The 14,911-nt window shown below is 39.3% G+C and overlaps 2 protein-coding genes and 3 pseudogenes across 2 annotated transcripts in view; 1 reads left to right on the top strand and 4 right to left on the bottom strand.

Moving 5' to 3' along the window:
- LOC126942223 (zinc finger protein 724) overlaps nucleotides 1–14,911 on the top strand; it is a 715,842-nt gene that overhangs the window by 512,632 nt on the left and 188,299 nt on the right. The gene's annotated exons all lie outside the window — the stretch shown is intronic.
- LOC126942190 (zinc finger protein 726-like) overlaps nucleotides 1–14,911 on the bottom strand; it is a 97,455-nt gene that overhangs the window by 4,144 nt on the left and 78,400 nt on the right.
- Nucleotides 5,025–6,828, bottom strand: LOC126942235 (NADH-ubiquinone oxidoreductase chain 5-like; annotated as a pseudogene).
- LOC126942328 (ATP synthase subunit a-like) lies at nucleotides 9,964–10,646 on the bottom strand (annotated as a pseudogene).
- On the bottom strand, nucleotides 10,925–11,608 carry LOC126942326 (cytochrome c oxidase subunit 2-like; annotated as a pseudogene).

The raw sequence follows: 14,911 nt of genomic DNA, 5'->3' as shown, positions 1-14,911 counted from the left end.
TTGTGGTGATAAAAATACAAAAATAAATAATTGAAAGATTCTAAAATTAAGAAAAACTATGTAAAAATAAAAAAGCTCAAAAAGCAAATTACGATACACACAAATACATTTATAACAAAAACATATTTATAATCACAATTTCAATAGTTACAGACAAAAAGAGAATTTTGGGAGCTGCAAGATAAAAGTGATTTGCAAACAGTCTTATGACATGGTTAGACGAATTGCTAACAGGAGGAACCAGTTTAGAGAAGAACATAAATGACCTGATGGAGATGAAAAACACAGCATGAGAACTTCGTGAAGCATGCACAAGTATCAATAGCTGAATCGATAAAGCAGAAGAAAGGAGATCAGAGATTGAAGATCAACTGAATGAAATAAAGCAAGAAGACAAGATTAGAGAAAAAAAAAGAATAAAAAGAAATGAACAAAGCCTCCAAGAAATATGGGACTATGTGAAAAGACCAAATCTACGTTTGATTAGGGTACCTGAAAGTGACAGGGAGAATGGAATCAAGTTGGAAAACACTCTTCAAAATATCATCCAGGAGAATGTCCCCAACCTAGCAAGACAGGCCAACATTCAAATTCAGGAAATACAGAGAACACCACAAAGATACTCCTTGAGAAGAGCAACCCCAAGGCACATAATTGCCAGATTCACCAAGGTTGAAATGAAAAAAAAAATGTTGAGGGCAGCCAGAGAGAAAGGTCGGGTTATCCACAAATGGAAGCCCATCAGACTAACAGTGGATCTCTCTGTAGAAACCCTACAAGCCAGAAGAGAGTGGGGAGCCAATATTCAGCATTCTTAAAGAAAGGAATTTTCAACTCAGAATTTCATATCCAGTCAAACTAAGTTTCATAAGTGAAGGAGAAATAAAATCCTTTACAGACAAGCAAATGCTGAGAGACTTTGTCACCACCAGGCCTGCCTTACAACAACTCCTAAAGGAAGCACTAAACACACAAAGGAACAACTGGTACCAGCCCCTGCAAAAACATACCAAATTGTAAAGACCATCGACACTATGAAGAAACTGCATCAACTAATGGGCAAAATAACCAGCTAGCATCATAATGACATAACAATATTAACCTTAAATACAAGGGCTAAATGCTCCAATTAAAAGACACAGACTGGCAAATTGAATAAAGAGTCAAGATCCATCTAAGTGCTGTATTTCAGTCTATATGTGCAAAGACACATATAGACTCAAAATAAATGGATGGAGGAATATTTACCAAGCAAATGGAAAGAAAAAAAAAAAAAAAATCCGGGGTTGCAATCCCAGTCTCTGATAAAACAGACGTTAAACCAATAAAGATCAAAAGAGACAAAGATGGGCATTACATAATGGTAAAGGGGTCAATGCAACAACAAGAGATAACTATCCTAAATATATATGCACCCAATACAGGAGCACCTAGAATCATAAAGCAAGTTCTTAGGGACCTACAAAGAGACATAGATTCCCACACTATAACAGTGGGAGACTTTAACATCCCACTGTCAATATTAGCCTGATCAATGAGACAGAAAACTAACAAGGATATTCAGGAGGTGAACTCAACTCTGGACCAAGCAGACCTAATAGACATCTACAGAACTCTTTGCCACAAATCAACAGAATACACATTCTTCTCAGCACCACATCGCACTTATTCTAAAACTGACCACATAATTGGAAGCAAAAACACTCCTCAGCAAATGTAAAAGAATGGAAATCATAACAGTCTCTCAGACCACTGCAATCAAATTAGAACTCAGGATTAAGAAACTCACTAAAAATCGCACAACTACATGGAAACTGAACAACCTGCTCCTGAATGACTACAGGGTCAATAATTAAATGAAAGTAGAACTTAAAAAGTTCTTTGAAACCAATGAGAACAAAGACACAAAATACCAGAATCTCTGGGACTATGACAAAGCAATGTCTAGAGGAAAATTTACAGCACTAAATGCCCACAAGAGAAAGCAAGAAAGATCTAAAATAGACATGCTAAAATCACAATTAAAAGAACTAGAGAAGCAAGAACAAACAAATTCAAACCCTAGCAGAACATAACAAATAACTAAGAGCAGAACAGAAGGAGAGAGCGACAAAAAAAAAAAAAAAAAAAAAAAACCCTCAAAAAATAAAAATAAAATAAATCCTGAAGAGGCCAATAACAAGTTCTGAAACTGAGGCAGTAATTATTAGCCTACCAATAGAAAATGTCCAGAACCTGATGGATTCACAGCTGAACTCTGCCAGAGGTACAAAGACGAGCTGACCTATTCTTTCTGAAACTATTCCAAACAATAGAAAAAGAGGGAAGCCTCCCTAACTCATTTTATGAGGCCAGCATCATCCTGATACAAAATCCTGGCAGAGACACAACAACAGCAAAAAAATTTCAAGCCAATATCCCTGATGAACATGGATGTAAAAATCCTCAATAAAATACTGGCAAACTGAATACAGCAGCACATCAAAAAGCTTATCTACCATGATCAAGTTGGCTTCATCCCTGAGATGCAAGGGTGGTTCAACATAGGCAAATCAATAAACATAATCCATCACATAAACAGAACCAATGACAAAAACCACATGATTATCTCAATAGATGCAGAAAAGGCCTTCGATAAATTTCAACACCCCATTCGTCCTAAAAACTCAATAAACTAGGTATTGATGGAACGTATCTCAAAATAATAAGGGCTATTTATGACAAACCCACAGACAATATCATACTGAATGGGCAAAAACCAGAAGCATTCCCTTTGAAAACCTGCACAAGACAAGGAGGTGAGGAGGATTAATTTAACTTGGAAGTGCTATGTCCGGTGAACGATTTAATGTACTATGTACTGTAAATGAACAATAGGTTAGTTGATATTCGGGTTGTGATGCTTGAGCTTTGAGTCTTGTTGTTATGTGTTACAGTTGATTGATCTATTAGAGTGCTTGCTTGTAAGCATGTTGTGGGACTGTGTTTAGTAAGTATGTAAGAATATGTGCTATGTACAGTTAAACATATAGAGTACTATATAGTATTCATGTTGGCTAACAGTAATGCACGATTTACATAAAAGTTTATTGAAATGTTTAATACTTAAGTTGCATTTAAAGCTTGCATACCATAAAAGACAGAAAGTAGTTCAAGTTAGAATGCCAGTTTTGGGTGTTGGTGGTGAAGTTAAGTACTTTCTTTCTGAGTTGCCCTAGGGAGAAGTTTTCCATTTTCAGTTTACAAGACTGGTGTATTTATTTATACTACGGGGGCAGGTTCATTTGAGCAGGTTGTTTTCAATTAGGGAGGCAAGTGGTATTAAAACTAGAATTGTGGTGAAATGTATTACGGATGCTACTTGTCCAATAGTCATAAAGGGTTGGCTTATTGGTTGACTTCCGATTCAGGTAAGAGTTAGTAGAAGTAGAATTGTGATTAGGAGTCAAAATAGGAACTGGCTGAGTGGGCGGAATGCCATACTTTGTTGTTTGGATTTGTGGAGAGTGGGTATGAATAATAAGATAAGGATTGATAGGAGGAGTGCTAACACCCCTCCTAGTTTATTAGGAATGGATCGTAGAATTGCATATGCGAATAAGAAGTATCATTCTGGTTTAATGTGTGGAGGCGTGCTTAGGGGGTTGGCTGGGATGTAGTTGTTTGGATCGCTTAGAAGGTCAGGCGTGAATAATACTAATGTTATTAAGGTTGTGAAAAAGAGGGCTAGGCCTAGGATGTCCTTAATTGTGTAGTAGGGGTGGAAGTCGATTTTATCGGAGTGAGAGGAAATTCCGCAGGGATTATTTGATCCTGTTTCGTGTAGAAATAATAGGTGTAGAGTAGTCAAGGCTGTGATAATGAAAGGTAGGATAAAGTGAAGGGTAAAGAATCGTGTGAGGGTGGGGTTTTCAATAGAATATCCACCTCAAACTCATTGGACGAGATTGGTTCCGATGTATGGGATTGCTGATAGTAGGTTTGTAATTACGGTGGTGCCTCAGAATGATATTTGGCCTCATGGGAGTACATAGCCCATGAAGGCTGTTGCTATGGTTATGAGTAGAAGTGTGATGCCAGTGTTTCAAGTTTCTGTGAGAAGAAAGGAGCCGTAGTAGAGGCCTCGGCCTACATGTAGAAAAAGGCAGATGAAGAGTATGGAGGCACAGTTGGCGTGGAGGTAGCGAAGGATTCAGCCGTTATTTACCTCTCGGACGATGTGTGCGATTGAGGAGAAGGCGGAGGAAGTGTCTGGTGAGTAGTGTATTGCTAGGAATAGTCCTGTAATAATTTGTAGAATTAGGCAGGTTGCAAGAAGTGAGCCGAAGTTTCATCATATAGAAATGTTAGGTGGGGTGGGTAGGTCAATGAAGGTGTGGTTAATTATTTTTAGGATTGGGTGGGATTTGCGTATTGGGGTCATTAATGTTTTTGTAGTTGAAGTACAACGATGGTTTTTCATATCATTGGTCATGGTTGGAGTCCACGTGAGAACAATGACATATATTTTATTTTTGTTAAACGTATTATTAGTTATGGGGTTTGTGGGGTTTTCTTCTAAACCCTCTCCTATTTATGGAGGGTTGGCATTAATTGTTAGTGGTATAGTTGGTTGTGTGATTATTTTGAATTGTGGGGGAGCGTATATATGGGTTTAATGATGTTTTTAGTTTATTTGGGGGGTATGATAGTTGTTTTTGGGTATACTATGGCGATGGCTATTAAGGAGTATCCTGAAACATGGGGATCGGGGCTTGAGGTTTTTGTGAGTTTTCTGGTAGGATTAGCGATGGAGGTGGGTTTAATTTTATGAGTTACAGATTTTGATGATTTAGTGGTGGTGGTTGAACTTTAATAGTATGGGGGATTGGGTGATTTTTGAGGGTGAGGGGTCGGGGTTAGTTCGAGGGGATTCTATTGGTGCAGGTGCTTTGTATGACTATGGACGTTGATTGGTAGTGGTTACTGGTTGAACGTTGTTTGTTGGTGTATACATTATTATTGAGATTACTCGGGGTAATAGATTATGTTATTAGGAATAAAGTTAGAATGAGGGGAATAAGAAAGGAGAGGGAGTAAAGTTTGATTATGCCTTTTTGGGTGGTTGTGATGGTGGAGATGGTAGTGTGGATATGTGAAATTGTTTTGGTTATAGATTTTTCCAGTCAGGTTAAGTCTAGTAAGAGGAAGGATAGGTTTTGGCTTATAAGTAGATTTTGGTAGGAGGTTATATGGTGAATTGTGATAGGGTAATATCCTAATATGTTGGAGAATTTAAATGTGTGTGATGGCATGTTTATTTTAAGTTTGTTGGTTATAAGGGCAAGGTCTAGGGCTACTAGAAAGCCCAGGGTGGTTAGATATAGGGCTGAGAGTTTTAGATGGTGAGGTATTGTTGGTTGGGGGAGTGAAGTAGGGGAGATATGTTGGTGATAAGAAATCCTGCTAGTATATTGCCGATAGTGAGGCGTTTGATTGGTTTTAATAAGGTGGGGTCGTTCTCGTTAATATAGATTGAGGTTGGGAAGCGGGGTTGTCCTGTTAGGGTTATAAAGATAGTTCGGGTGCTGTAAGCGCTAGTTAGGGATGTGGCAATGAGAGTGACAGATAGGGCTCAGGCGTTGGTATACGACATGTTTGCGGTTTTGATGATGAGGTCTTTGGAGTAGAAGCCTGTGAGGTAGGGTATGCCTGCAAGTGCTAAGTTGCCAATAAATAGGGAGGTTGAAGTAAGGGGTATTGTTTTAAATAACCCTCCTATTTTTCGAATGTCTTGTTCGTTGTTTAGGTTATGAATAATGGATCCAGAGCAGATGAATAATATAGCTTTGAAGAAGGCATGGGTGCAGATATGTAGAAACGCTAGGTATGGTTGGTTGATGCCGATAGCAACTATTATGAGGCCCAGTTGGCTTGAGGTGGAAAAGGCTACGATTTTTTTAATATCGTTTTGTGTTAGGGCGCAAACTGCTATGAATATGGTGGTAATGGCTCCTAGGCACAATGTAAGGCTTTGGATTAATGTATTATTTTCTATTAGAGGGTGGAACGGATGAGCAGGAATACTCCGGCGACAACTATCGTGCTGGAGTGGAGTAGAGCTGAGACTGGTGTTGGGCCTTCTATGGTGGAAGGTAGTCAAGAGTGAAGACCAAATTGGGCTGATTTTCCTGTTGCTGCCAGGAGAATACCTATTAGTGGGAGAAGACTTGGGTTGGGGTTTAGGATAAACATTTGTTGAAAGTCTCATGAGTTGTAATGTAGGATGAACCATGTTATGCTTAGGATAAAGCCGATATCGCCAATACGGTTGTATAAGATTGCCTGAGTGGCTGCTGTGTTGGCTTCTATTCGAGCGTACCATCAGCTAATTAATAAGAAGGATATAATTCCTATGCCTTCTCAGCCAATGAAAAGTTGAAAGAGGTTGTTGGCAGTGATTAAAATTAGTATGGTGATGAGAAATGTGAGAAGGTACTTAAAGAATTGATTAATGTTTGGGTCTGAACTTATATATCATAGTGAGAATTCTATAATAGATCAAGTAATGAATAGTGCAATTGGGATAAATATTATGGAGAAGTAATCAAATTTGAAGCTTAGTGTTAATTCTAATGTTTGGATTGTTATTCAATGTCAGTTTGAGATAATTGCTTCTTGGTCCAGGAGAATATACAAGATTATGGGGAGATGGCTAATGGTGAAAGAATATATCATAGTTGTTTTTCCGTAGTATGGGTATAGGTGCTTTTTGTTGGGATTAATAAAGGTAATAGCAATTGGTAGAATTAGAGTGGTTAGGATTGTTATGGTAATGGAGGTGTACATGGTTGTTACTTTTATTTGGAGTTGCACCGATGTTTTTGGTTCCTAAGGCCAATGGATAACTGTAATCCTTCAAAAGTTGGGAAAGCCGTATTTATTAAAAACGGAGACATGGGTTAGCAGCCCTTGCTAGCTTTCTCGGTAAATAAGAAGTGGCAGGCCTCTATGGTTAGATCCACAATCTAATGTTTTGGCTAAACTATATTTACAGGAGGTGAAAACTAGAATAACATTAGGGTTAAGGGACAGGAGTATAATAGGGGAAAGGTGTATGAATATTAGTATGTTTTCTCGTGTAAAGGAAGGTTTTATATTAGTAGTGTGATATGTAAGTATTCCTCGTTGTGTTGTGGTAAATATATAGAGGGAGTAGAGGGCTGTAATTAGCATATTAAGTCCTGTAAGCGTAATGGTGATGTATGATCAGGAGAATGAGGTTATTATTACAAGGAGTTCTCCTACTAGGTTAATAGTAGGGGGTAGGGCGATGTTGGTAAGGTTTGCTGCAAATCATCAAAAGGTTATTAATGGAAATAGTATTTGGAGTCCTCGGGAAAGTAGTATAATGCGGCTGTGGGTTCGTTCATAGTTTGAGTTTGCTAGGCAAAATAATATGGATGAGGTGAGTCCGTGGGTGATTATAAGAACAGTTGCACCAATGAAGCTTCAGGGGGTTTGAATGAGGGAGGCTATGATTACTAGGGCTATGTGGCTTATGGAGGAGTATGCGATGAGTGATTTTAGGTCTGTCTGTCGAAGACAGGTAGAGCTTGTTATGATTATGCCCCATAGGGATAGTATAAGGAAGGGGTAGGTTATATGTTCTGTTGTAGGGTTAAGGATAGAGGTGAGTCGTATCATGCCGTAGCCACCTAGTTTTAGGAGTACTGCGGCAAGGACTATTGATCCAGCAATGGGGGCTTCAACATGGGCTTTGGGGAGTCATAAGTGTAAGCCGTACAGGGGTATTTTTACTATGAAGGCTATTATGCATGCTAGTCAGGTAAGATTGTGGGATCAAGTGGTTGTTAGTTTTTGAGCCATGAGCGTGAGTAGCATGATGTTTAGTGAACCCAAACTATTATACGTATAGATTAACACATAATGAGTAGGGGGGGAGAGAGCCAGTTAGTGTATAGAATAGGAAATATGTGCCTGCGTTAAGGCGTTCTGCTTGGCTGCCTCATCGGATGATGATGATTAGGGTAGGAATGAGACTGGTTTCGAATGGAATATAAAATATGAATAGTTCTGTGGCTATGAATGTTAGAATTAGAGAGATTTGTAGGAAAATTAACATGGAGAGAGAGAATTTTTTCGTGAGGGGGATTCATTATGTAAGTGATATTGGCTTGCTGTAATCATAAGGGGCAGGAGTCAGGCAGTTAATATTAGGAGAGGTGTCGTTAGAGGGTCGGAAGATAAATGGATTGAGTAGTTGAGGAGATTGTTGCTGGTTTGGTTGAAAAATAATAAGGGGATAATACTGATGGTTAGGCTATGTACGGTAAGGTTAATTCAGATTATGCTATTTTTGGAAAATCACGTTGTTGGTAGTAGTATAATTGTGGGGATAACTATTTTTAACAATGAAGTAAATTTAGGTTGTGGATATAGTCTAGACCATATGTGTTAGAGATTGAGATTAGTAGGGCAAGACCGACTGCTGCTTCGCAAGCAGCAAATACTAGTAGGGCGATGGGTATAATGTTAGCTAGTAAGGAGTGCATGTTTAAAGCTATAAGAGTACTTATAATAAACAGTGATGATAATATTCCTTCTAGGCATAATAGGGAGGATATTAGATGTGAGCGATAGGTTAACATACCTAGGAGTGAGATTATAAATGCTAGTGTAACACTTATATAGATGAAAGGCATTTGGTTAGTATGGTTATCACAATCTAATGAGTCGAAATCATTTGTTTTGTTTAAACTACTTACCAATTCAGTTCAATCCAGTCCTTTTTGAGTTCATTCGTAGGCTAGGCTTAGGGTTAGGACAATAATTAGTGTAACTGATGATTTAAGCATGGTTGGAAGATCTGTTGTTTGGAGAGCTCATGGTAGGGGTAGTAGTAGGGCAATTTCTAGGTCAAATAGTAGGAAGGTAATGGCGACTAAGAAAAATTTTATGGAGAAGGGAATGCGGGCAGGGTTTAGAAGGTCAAAGCCACATTCGTAAGGATCGGTTTTTACTGCATAAGAGTTCAGCTGGGGTAGTCAGAATATGATAATTATTAGCAGGAGGGTCAGAAGGGTATTAATTGTCAGTGCTAATGCTAGGTTAATTACTCTTTTTCGAATAGTATCGAAACTAGTTGATTGGAAGTCAACTGTACTAATTATACTAAAAGAGTAGGATCCTCATCAGTAGATAGAGATATAAAGGAATAATCAGACCACATCTACAAAGTGTCAATATCAAGCAGCGGCTTCGAATCCAAAATGGTGGTTTGATGTGAAGTGGTATAATAGTTGACAGATAAGGCAGGTAATAAGGAATGTAGATCCGATGATGACGTGAAGTCCGTGGAAGCCTGTGGTGATAAAGAATGCTGAGCCATAGATACCATCGGAAATAGTGAAGGGCGCTTCAAAGTACTCTGAAATTTGTAGTAGGGTGAAGTAGATGCCTAGTAGGATTGTAATGAGTAAAGCTTGGATTGTTTGTTTTCGATTACTTTCTATTAGGCTGTGGTGGGCCCAGGTGATTGTAACTCCTGATGCAAGTAGTACAGAGGTGTTTAAAAGGGGCATTTCTAGGGGATTTAGGGGAGTAATTCCTGTTGGTGGTCAGTGTCCTCCTAGGTGTGGGGTGGGAGCAAGGCTCGAGTGGTAGAATGCTCAGAAGAAACCGGTGAAGAAGAGGATTTCTGAGATGATAAAAAGGACTATTCCATAACGAAGGCTTTTTTGGACAGGTATTGTATGGTGGCCTTGGTAGGTGCTTTCTCGAATAATGTCACGCCATCATTGGTATATGGTTAACACGTTGGTTAGTAGGCCTAGCATTAGTAGAGTGGTGGAGTAAAAGTGAAATCATATAATTAAGCCTGATGTTGTTAACAGGGCTGAGAGAGCCCCTGTTAGTGGTCAGGCTAGGTTTAACTATGTGATAGGCATGAGATTGGTGGGTCATTAAGTGTTATCACGTAGATAAAGGATGATTAATAGTGTGAAGACATAGGCTTGGATTAGGGCCACTGCGATTTCTAGAATGGTCAATAGTACTAGAAGTGCATAGATTAGTGAGGTGATAGGGAGGTTGATGGTTGATAATGTTAGTGCAGCACTTCCTATTAGGTGCATTAGTAGATGGCCAGCTGTGATACTGGCGGTTAAGCGTACGGCTAGGGCAACTGGTTGCATAAATAGACTGATTGTTTCAATAATTACTAGTATAGGAATAAGGGGAGTGGGTGTGCCTTGTGGTAGGAAGTGGGCCAGAGAGCTTTTAGTTTTGAAGTGAAGGCCTATGATTACTGTCCCTGCTCATAGGGGAATTGCTATGGCTAGGTTTATAGATAGTTGGGTGGTGAGTGTAAATGAGTAGGGTAGAAGTCCGAGAAGATTGGTTATTGAGATAAAAATAATTAAAGATGTTAGTATTAGGGACCAGGTTTGTCCTTTGGTATTATGGGATATTATTATTTGTTTTAGGGTTAGTTGGATTAGGTTTTGTTGGATGGTAATTAGTCGATTATTAATAAGGTGTTTGGAGGTTGGAAATAGTAGCACGGGGAGTAAAATGATGAGTACTGCAGCAGGTTGGCCTAGGATTGTTGGAGAGGTAAATGGGGCAAATAGATTTTCGTTCATTTCAATTGTCAGGGGTTATTGTAGGTTTGTGTATTGGGATTCTTTTGTAGGGGAGGTGGGTAGTAGTTTGTGTTTAGTAGTTTTAATTGTATAATAAGAAATAGTGTGGGGAGTATAGTTATGATGATAGTAAACCATACGGATGTATCTAGTTGAGGCATTTCACTGCAGAGAGGGTATTTCTCTCGATCTTTAACTTAAAAGGTTAATGCTAGGATAGCTGTACAGTGTATTATAAGAATATTTTGCAGAGAGTTATGGAGTGAGATGTGGGGGGTCTATAGGGTAAATACAGGCCCTATCTCAAAAATTTTTAGTGGAATCAATTCTGTGACAATGGGTATGAAGCTGTGGTTAGCACCGCAGATTTCTGAGCATTGTCCATAGTATACACCTGGTCGTGTAGCGGTGAATGTGGTTTGATTCAGGCGTCCAGGAACTGCATCTGTTTTTAGGCCTAGAGTATGAATTGTTCATGAGTGTAGGACGTCTTGAGATGTAATTATTATTCGGACAGGGGCTTCAATTGGGAGAACTACTCGGTTGTCAACTTCTAGAAGTCGAAGGTCTCTTGGGTTTAAGAACAATGGGGGGAGTATATAAGAGTTAAAGATTAATCCTCCGTAATCTGTGTATTCGTAGGTTCAGTATCATTGGTGTCCAATTGATTTAATAGTAAAAGAGGGGTTGTTGATCTCGTCTGTTAGATATAGGATGTGCAGGGATGGAAGAGCAATTAAGATTAAAATGATTGCGGGTAAGATGGTTCAAATGGTTTCTATTTCTTGGGCGTCCGTGATATTGGTGTTGGTTAGTTTTGTTGTGAGAGCTGAAGACAGGGCATATAGGACTAGAAAGCTAATTAAGGATACAATTATAAAAGTGTGGTCATGAAAAGCAAATTCTTCTTCTATGATAGGGGATATAGCATCTTGTAGGCCTAGTTGAACTGAGTGAGCCATATAAGATATATAGGGTTTAACCTATGATTTAGCTTTGACAAAGCTATGAAATAGTTTTTCTAATATCTTATTGAAAAAGTTGTGGAGGTCACAGGGCTGGCTTGAAACCAGTTTTAGGAGGTTCAATTCTTTCCTTTTTCGTTTAGTTTAATGTAGGTTGGTTCTTCAAATGTATGGTAGGGTGGAGGGCAACCATGCAGTCACTCTAGGTTGGTAGAGGGCTGTTCAATTAATGAGACTTTACGTTTTGAGGCGAAGGCTTCTCAGGTTATGTAGATTATTAGTATTACTGCTACTAGGGAAATGAAGGAGCCTATGGATGAGATATTTCATCTGGTATAGGCATCGGGGTAGTCAGAGTAGCGTCGGGGTATTCCGGATAAGGCGAGGAAATGTTGTGGGAAGAAGGTTAAATTTACACCTACAAATATGATGGTGAAGTGGGCTTTGGCATAAGTTTGGTCTAGAGTATAGCCTGAAAATAAGGGGAATCAATGAATGAAGCCTCCTATGATAGCAAATACAGCTCCTATCGATAGTACATAGTGAAAGTGTGCAACAACATAGTACGTATCGTGTAGTACAATGTCTAATGATGAGTTTGCTAACACGATACCAGTTAAGCCCCCTATGGTAAAGAGAAAAATAAAGCCTAGAGCTCAAAGTATTGCGGGAGATCATTTGATATTGCCTCCGTGAAGCGTGGCAAGTCAGCTGAAGACTTTAATGCCAGTGGGAATTGCAATAATTATAGTGGCGGAAGTGAAGTAGGCTCGTGTGTCTACCTATTCCTACTGCAAATATATGATGGGCTCACACAATAAAGCCTAAAAACCCGATTGACATTATAGCTCAAACTATACCTATGTAGCCAAATGGCTCTTTTTTTCTGGAGTAATATGTCACAATATGAGAGATTATCCCAAATCCAGGTAGAATGAGGATATAGACTTCGGGGTGGCCGAAAAATCAGAATAGATGTTGATACAAGATAGGATCCCCCCCTCCGGCAGGATCAAAGAAAGTGGTATTTAGATTACGGTCTGTTAGTAATATAGTAATGCCGGCAGCTAGTACTGGTAGAGAGAGGAGTAAAAGGATGGCTGTGATTAACACTGACCAGATGAATAAGGGGGTTTGATATTGAGATATTGCAGGGGCTTTTATGTTGATAATAGTGGTAATGAAGTTTATAGCCCCTAGGATGGAGGAGATGCCTGCTAGGTGAAGTGAGAAGATAGTTAGATCTACGGAAGCTCCTGGGTGGGAGAAATTTCCTGCTAAAGGAGGATAAACTCTTCAACCTGTCCCAGCACTGGCTTCTACTGCCGCAGATGCCAGTAACAGTAGAAAGGAAGGGGGGAGAAGTCAAAAACTCATATTGTTTAGGCGGGGGAAAGCCATGTCGGGGGCACCAATTATTAGTGGTACTAATCAGTTTCCGAAACCTCCGATTATGATGGGTATAACTATAAAGAAAATTATGACAAACGCATGGGCTGTAACGATAACATTGTAGATATGGTCGTTGCCTAATAGGCTGCCTGGTTGACCCAGTTCAGCTCGAACAAGAAGGCTTCGAGCTGTGCCTATGATCCCAGCCCATGTGCCGAACAGTAGGTAAAGGGTTCCAATATCTTTGTGGTTTGTTGAGAACAGCCAACGGTAGGCGAACATAGGTGGGGGAGGGGGGTAGAATGGCTGAGTAAGCATTAGGCTGTAAACCTAAAGACAGAGATTAAAGTTCTCTTTTTACCAGCTCCGAGGTGATTTTCATGTTGAATTGCAAATTCAAGGGAGCAGTTAATTTCTGCCGGGGCTTCTCCCGCCTTTTTTCCCTGCGGCGGGAGAAGTAGATTAAAGCCAGTGGTTAGAGTATTTAGCTGTTAACTAAAATTTTATGGGTTTGAGTCCCATTAATCTAGTAAGGGCTTAGCTTAATTAAAGTAATTGATTTGCATTCATTTGATGTGGAATAGAATCTGCAGTCCTTATATATTTCAGAAATTAAGCGTGGTTTAATTTACTGAGGGCTTTGAAGGTCCTTGGTCTTACTTCACCTAAATTTCTAGAGGATGACTAGGGTTAGTGGAGAAATTGGTAAGAGGAGGGTGGTGAGGATAATGAGTGGGGGGATGAGGAGTATGGGTTTTGTATTTTTGAATTGTCATTTTATTTTTGTATTGTTGGATGTAGGGAGTATTGTTATGGAGGTGGTATAAATTAGGCGTATATAAAAGTATAAGTTGAGTAGGGTTATGGTAATTATAATGGAGGGGATGATGAAGTTATTGCTTTTTGTACGTTCTTGAATGGTAATTCATTTGGGTAGGAAACAGATTAGTGGGGGTAAGCCTCCCATGGATAGGAGGGTGGTTGATATTAATGGTATTAGTCAGGTTAGTTTGTTTCAAGTGCAGGATAGTATAAGAGTTGTGGTATTTGAGTTTAGGTTGAGAGTTAGGAATGCCGTAGTTGTCATAATAGTGTATATGGTTAGGTAATAGATTGTGATATTTGGGTTGTAGGTTAGTGTTATTATTCAGCCTGTGTGAGTAATTGAAGAATATGCCATGATTTTGCGTAGTTGTGTTTGGTTAAGGCCTCCTCAGCTGCCTATTATAACAGATAGAGTAGAGAGGGTCAGGAGAATATCTGTATTGGTTGAAGAATGTATTTGGTATATAATTGAGATGGGAGCTAGTTTTTGTCATGTGAGGAGGAGCAGGCCAGAAATTAAAGATGTCCCTTGGGTGACTTCTGGGATTCAAAAGTGGAAGGGGGCTATTCCTAATTTTATGGCTAGGGCTGTTGTTATGGCTAGAGATGAAAGTTGGTTGATGTTGTCTGTTGTGGTTCAGCATCTGGAGAGTAGGTTGTTGGAGATAATTGCTATTATGAGGATTATAGATGCGGTGGATTGTATTAGGAAATATTTAATAGCGGCTTCTGTAGAACGGGGGTTTGTTTTTTTGATTAGAATTGGGATGAAAGCTAGTATATTTATTTCTAGGCCTGCTCAGGCGAGGAATCAGTGTGAGCTTAGCGTTGTAATGAGAGTGCCTGTGATTATGGTGAGGTAGACAATAAGTTGGGCTAGTGGGTTAATTAGTACGGGAAGGGTATAACCAACATTTTCGGGGTATGGGCCCAATAGCTTATTTAGCTGACCTTACTTAGGATGGAGTGTGGTAGGTAGCATGGAGAAATTTGGGTTCTCAGGGGTAGGTTCGATACCTATAATCCTAGAAATAAGAGGATTAGGGCCTCTATCATTTACTCTATCAAAGTAACTCTTTTGTC

Source organism: Macaca thibetana, chromosome 19, assembly GCF_024542745.1.
Source record: "Macaca thibetana thibetana isolate TM-01 chromosome 19, ASM2454274v1, whole genome shotgun sequence".
Lineage (NCBI taxonomy): Eukaryota > Metazoa > Chordata > Mammalia > Primates > Cercopithecidae > Macaca > Macaca thibetana.
Note: the sequence above shows the minus strand (reverse complement) of the source record. Positions and strands in the feature narration are given on the sequence as shown.